Below are 6,862 nucleotides of genomic sequence, written 5' to 3' on the forward strand. Positions count from 1 at the left end.
TGAGAGCAGTGTAGTCTATTGAACAAGTAGGTTGGAGATAATTTAAGTAGCAAGGTAAACTAATATATGTGAAATGTCAAAAGAAATTAAAACTGGATCCCAAGGGAAGAAATGTTATTGGATTTAACAATTTCATAGGAATCACTCAAAAGAAAAATAGGGATTTCATGTGGTACCCCCATGGATAAGTCCATCAATTCATTAGTGAAAGCTAGAGCAAGTTAATTGTTCACTGTCAATGCATAGTAGGTATTGAATTTTGGGTTTCACTTAGCACGTAGTGACACGAAGCTAAGATCATGAACACAAAAATTGTGGAACCATAAGCCTCAGTGGTAATGTCTAAGAGTCTCAAGGGTTACGTTTGTGAAGCGAATGAGATGGAGAAAAGTAATGTAGATGGTGTAAAGAAACCCAAAGTACCTCTGCTGTGAAAAATAGGGACTAAGCAGAAAACTCTTATCTCATGTGAGAAGAGAGTTAGGTAGCTCATGATTAGAATAAATATGAGAGCCTAATTGGAAGACAAGGTTTGTTTGTACCAAGTCAGTAAGGCTTTTATTCAGAATCAGATGAGGCTTTGGACACATACAGCAGCATGCTTCTAGGGACACTTAGCTAGTGAAATGATTTACCCACAAAAAGATATACAAAAAAAATAAGAGCCAAAATAAAATAAAATAAAATAAAATAAATAAAAAAAATAATATTTTTGGAATTTTTGAATTTACGAAGAAAGAAAAAATATTTTTGGAATTTTTTTTGAATGAAATAAATAAGACATAAAAAAAAGAATACACAAAAAAATGTTGGAACCGAACCCAAGCGTTCGGTCTATTTCGGTTTAGAAAAATAAATTTTGGAACCGAACCCGAGCGTTCGGTCTATTTCGGGTGAGAAAAAGTTTTGGAACCGAACCCGAACGTTCGGTCTATTTCGGTTGCCAAAAGAAATAAGTTTTAAAAAGAAAAGAACTTTGACAATAAGATAATTGAATTTGGAAAAATAATACAAAAGATTTACAACCAAGGAAACTACCTTTGAGTGATAAGCGAAGATCAGATGATACAGCCGAACCCGAGCGTTCGGTTCATTTCGGTACACCAGAACAAAACCTAAACCCGAATGTTCGGTCTATTTCGCTTCTAACTTTTGATCTTGAGAGGTAATTTTTGGTACTGACTCCGATTCCATCATTCCAAGCCCTTGTAGAATTTTGTTGGAAGAAGCTTCAGGAGGAGCTTTGGTAAAGATGTCAGCCAGTTGATCAGTGGTTCGAACCAAAATGAATTTCGACGTTCCTATCTTCCACATGATCCTTAATGAAGTGATACCTCAGTGCTATGTGCTTAGTCTTGCAGTGTTGCATTGGGTTATAACAGATCCTAATTGCACTTTCGGAGTCGCAATATAGTGGGATCTTTTTCAGATTGAGTCCATAGTCCCGGAGTTGGCTTTGGATCCAAATCACTTGAGATGTACAGGAGGCAGCTGCAATGTATTCTGCTTCAGCTGTAGATAGAGATACACAAGTCTGTTTCTTTGATTGCCAGCTAACCAACTTCCCGTCAAGGAATTGGCAGCCTCCAGTGGTGCTTTTCCTGTCTAGTCCACAACCTCCAAGGTCTGCATCTGAGTTTGCTTGAACGAAGAAACCTGAGTTTGATGGATACCATAGACCGAGAGAGGTAGTTCGTTTTAGATACCGGAGTATGTTCTTCACTGCAAGCATATGAGGTTCACGAGGATTCGCCTGAAATCTAGCACAATAACAAACAAAAAACATTATATCAGGCCTGCTAGTAGTAAGGTACATTAAAGAACCAATCATCTGGCGATATAGCGTAATATCGACTGCTGGCTTAGCCAAGGATGGAGTGAACTTGGTGCCGAACACCATTGGAACTTTAACCTTTGAGTCTCCCATCATGCCGAATTTGGCAAGGAGAGTCTTGGTGTAAGCTTCTTGGTTAATAAAGATGCCTTCGGGTCCCTGTCTAATATTTAAACCAAGGAAAAAGTTAATCGGACCCATTGAGCTCATTTCAAATTTAGTCTCCATCAGCTTTCTGAATTCAACTGTTAAGCTAGGATTCGTTGAGCCAAAGATGATATCATCGATGTAGATTTGAAAAATCATAAGGTGGTTACCTTCCTTCTTACGAAAGAAGGTTGGGTCAACCGAACCTTGTTTGAATTTGGACATCTTTAAAAACTTGGTTAGCATTTCATACTAGGACCTAGGTGCTTGTTTCAGACCATAAACCACTTTGTCCAGAATATAGCAGTGATTGGGGTACTTTTCATTGACAAATCCCGGAGGTTGCTCCACATACACTTTTTCTTCAAGTTCTCCATTTAGAAATGCGCACCTTACGTCCATTTGTAAGACCTCAAAGTTCTTGTGTGCAACATAGGCAAGAAATATTCGAATAGATTCCAGCCTGGCTACAGGAGCAAAAGTTTCCTCATAATCGATTCCTTCCTCCTGGCAGTATCCTTTCACCGCTAGACGAGCTTTGTTTCTTATTACATTGCCTTCCTTGTCCCTTTTATTTCTGAAGAACCATTTGAGACCAACAACCAAGGCATCTTTAGGAGCGGTATGAGGCGCCAAACCTTATTTCTTTCGAACTCATTAAGTTCGTCTTGAATAGATTGAACCCAATCAGAATGATCAAGAGCTGTGTTTATTATCTTTGGTTCAACTTTTGAGACGAAAGAGTTAAACATGCAGAACTCTACTTTTGAGAATAGAGAAGTTTTGCTTTGCCTTCAGTTGAGATCGGGTCAGAACCTTTTCAGAGACATTACCCACAACCTGTGAAACAGGATGATCTCTAGTCCATTTGACAAGAGGAGGGTAATTTGGATCATAGGATGGATCTAATTCAGCATTTACCATCTCTTCTAATTCAGATTGATTGTCATCATCATAAAACATAGCGGCATTCTCCCCCTCTACTGATGAGCTTTCAGGTGTATCTTGACTTTCCAGTGCTACAGGAGTTTCGGGTGCAGTTGAGCTTTCGTGAGCTACAGTACCTTCAGGTGCATTAGAGCTTTCAGGAGCTACAGTACCTTCTGGTGCAGTAGAGTTTTCGGATGCAGCCGGAGAAGAGTTCTCCCCCTAAACTTGTGAACTCGGCTGTTTTGAAGAAGATGGATTCTCCCACTCAACTGAAGCACCATGCTGAGAAGGTTCATTTGGAACTAATTCTCCTTCACCCAGTCGTTTGGCAGCGTCATCGACGATTTGCTTCAGATGGTCAACTTTGTTGTCTGCTGCATTGGCTTCTGAGAGAGTAGCCTTCTCCGGTTCATCGAATAACTCCACAAACTGCTCAAACAAGTTTGTAATCGAGGTTGTGACTTGGGCTGTTTGAGAGAAGCTTTCTCCAACTGTTTCTTCCGTGGCCTTCAGCTTCTTGACATAACTGTCATCGAAAGTCACAAAATACGTTTCTTCAATCTTCCTCGAACGCTTGTTTAAAACCCTGTATGCTTTCGAAGTGAGAGAGTATCCCAGAAAAATCCCTTCATCGGCTTTAACGTCGAACTTGTTACGATGTTCTTTAGAATTAAAGATAAAGCATCGTGAGCCGAATACATGGAAGAATTTGATGTTTGGCTTTCTGTTGTTGATGATCTCATAATGAGTAAGAGTGAAATGCTTATTGAGATAGGACCTGTTCTGCGTAAAACATGCTGCAGCAATAGCATTAGCCCAGAAAAATAAAGTTAGAGAAGCGAAACTTAACATGGTTCGGGCCGCCACACACAAAGATCAGTTTCGTCTTTCAACAATCCCATTTTGTTGAGGGGTGTAAGGAGCCGAGAAGTTGTGACTGGTTCCATTTTCTGCTAAAAAGTCTTCAAATTCTTTATTCTTGAACTCCAGCCCATTCTCGCTTCTGATGTTGCGAACGACTTTCCTCAACTGCACTTCAACCTGCTTGATAAACATCTTTAGCTTGAGAGTTGCCTCAGATTTGTGATTCAGAAAGAACACCCATGTAAAACGTGAAAACTCATCAACAATAACAAGAATATACTTGCTACCGCCAATGCTTTCGATAGATGATGGACCACACAAGTCAATGTGAATTAACACAAGTGGTTCAACGACTTTAGTGTTTATGATGGATGGTGACTTTGACGACTCTGCTTCCCCATTTCACATGTAGCACACAAATTTTCTCGATCAAACTTGAGCAATGGAAGACCCCGAACATGACCTCTAGTGACAAGTTTGTTGATATCCTTGAAATTGAGATGGGAGAGCCTTCGCTGCCACAGCCAGCTTTCTTCAGAATGTGCTTTGGATAATAGACAGATAGCTGGATTTCCTTTGATAGGTTTGAGATTGAGAGGAAACATTTCGCCTTTGCGCTCCGATTTCAGAATCACTCTTTTTGTTTTCTTCTCTAATATTTCCGAACCCTCATCATGAAACGAAACTTTAAGACTGGTACCTCCAACAAGCTGAGATACACTGATGAGGTTATGTTGTAGCCCTTCAACGTATGCAACCTTTCTAATCGTGAAGTCTCCATTTGTAATCATTCCATAACCTTTTATCGTGCCATATGAGTTGTTCCCGAACTTGACATTCCCGCTGTTTGGAAGAGATCGAAATTCCCTCAGCTCTTCCTTCCTTCCTGTCATGTGACGTGAGCAGCCACTGTCAATATACCATTCTTCGCCGAACTGCTCGTCACTGATGACCTGCAAAAATCAAGTAGATTTAGGAACCCAAAGTTTCTTGGGTCCACGTGAGCCTTTCACAGGAACAGGAATAGTTAGACAAATGTCAACAAGATACGTTCTTTTTATTAAAGTTCTTTCATCTTTCTTCTTAATGGTGAAAACTTTAATTTTGTTAGGATTTTTTACAGTCGGTTTGGATTCAGGTTTAGGCGTTTGGGCCTTGGAATGCTTTTGATCATTCTTGACTAAGGAAACCTTCGATTTTCCTTTCAAATCCGTTGAAGATTTTGGATTTTGAGTTCGAACATAATTGGATTTAGAATGGGGTTGAGAAGAATCAGAATGAGAGAATTTAGACTGAGAAGTTTTCTTGACTTGAGGTTCTGAGTGACCCTTTTGTTTTTTGTCATTAGTGGGACCGAACTTTGAACCTTGGTAGCTTTTGCTCTCGGAACCGAACCTATGCTTTCAGTAGCTGATGTTCTCTGAACCGAACCTTTCCCTTCGGATGTTATTCCTTTCAGAATCGAACTTGTCCTTTCGGTAGTTATTACTTTCTTGCGGCCTGACATCACTTTTCTCTGACTTTGAATTTTTGTCATGATAAAAGAAATGGGCGTTTTGAGATCGCCAAAACTGTTTTCATTCTGAGAGATTCTTTTTGTATCTCAGATTTCTTTGTTGCTTTTGATCCTTCACTTGCTTCAGCTGTCTATGGATGTTGTCTTTTTGCTTTTGCTTCCTATTTGTCGGTTCACTTTGAACAGATGATGTTTCCCTTGAAGGAGTGACTTCTTCTACAGGAACTTCTTTTGTACCACTAGTACTTGGTACATCGAAGTTGTCAGGCTTGTTTAGTGGCTCTGGCACATATCTGCCTTTGGTTTTCCAGGACGTCCGCTCTGACAGACCAACGGTTTCATCAGCATTATCTATAGGAGCAGACCAGAAAAACTCATCACAGCCATCAGCATTATCTTCGTTTACTATGGCGGTGAGTTCGGCTGTCTGATGTTCGGTTATTCCTGTGACCTTATACACCTGATTCGGTGTTGTTCTCACCTTTTGGTACACAACAACCTTTTCTTCAAGAATCGGGGACTTATTTTGGGACAAACAAGCAAACTCCACAGAATTTTCTGAAATAAGATTTTTGTGGTTTTCGGGTTCGCTCTTGACAAACTCAGAACAGTCGACTTCATCCTCTACAGAAATTACGCTCATATCATCATCCTCATTAAGCTCAGATGCGTTTTCAACATCAATTTTATTTTCTGAGCTCAAGTTGGCATTCAATGAGTCAAATTTTTGTATGGTTTCGGTCCTCAGTTTTAGTTTTTTTTTTTTTTTGGAAAGGGAACTTCCCTAACGAGGGTTTCCGGGCCAGCTTTCGCGCACCGACTAATCCCCCGCTGCAAACATAAAGCTTTGACTCATGCCCTGGAGTCACTGCAGGCGAACCTCCATGGCCACAAGGGCTAAGTGGTGCCATGATTTGAACATGGGTCAATAGGTTATCCACCATATCTTCCACATGCCTTACCAAGTCACCACAACCCACGTGGTTCAGTTTTAGTTTATCGTTTTCATCCAAAAGGTTTTTCAGCATGTCCTTATGGTCCTTGGACTATATAAAAGATTCAATTTTGTCCAGACCATACATATAAGTCGGATTCACATCATCAGATGAAACTACACTTTCGCAATTATATGCTTCATCATCGATTTCATCCTCCTTAAACTCAAGGAAGGGCAAAATCATGCGATGAATTTTCTGACCTATGTCACCATCAAACACTTCCCACCTCTTGCAACGTACGCCTTTCCATGAGATGGCTTCCTGACCTCATCATCCTCTGAGTTGGTTGACCAGACCTGCACGCCACCGAACTTCATCATCCGCTGCCGAACCCTGCACAATTAAAGCATACATCGAAGGGTTAGCAGTAGCTTTCTTTATCTTGATCTCTTCCAGCTTTTTCATCAACACAGCCACTTCATCTTTTTACTCATCCTTATTAGCCATTTTCTTTAGGACACAGTCTTTGGCATAGTGGTTCTTTCCTCTACAGTAGTAGCAGTTCACACCAGAATCTCCTTCAACTTTCGCCTCTTTCTTTGGTTCTTCCGTCTTCGGTTCCTCCCTAACCTT

Source organism: Lactuca saligna, chromosome 2 (genome assembly GCF_052625555.1).
Source record: "Lactuca saligna cultivar CGN05327 chromosome 2, ASM5262555v1, whole genome shotgun sequence".
Classification (NCBI taxonomy): Eukaryota; Viridiplantae; Streptophyta; class Magnoliopsida; order Asterales; family Asteraceae; genus Lactuca; species Lactuca saligna.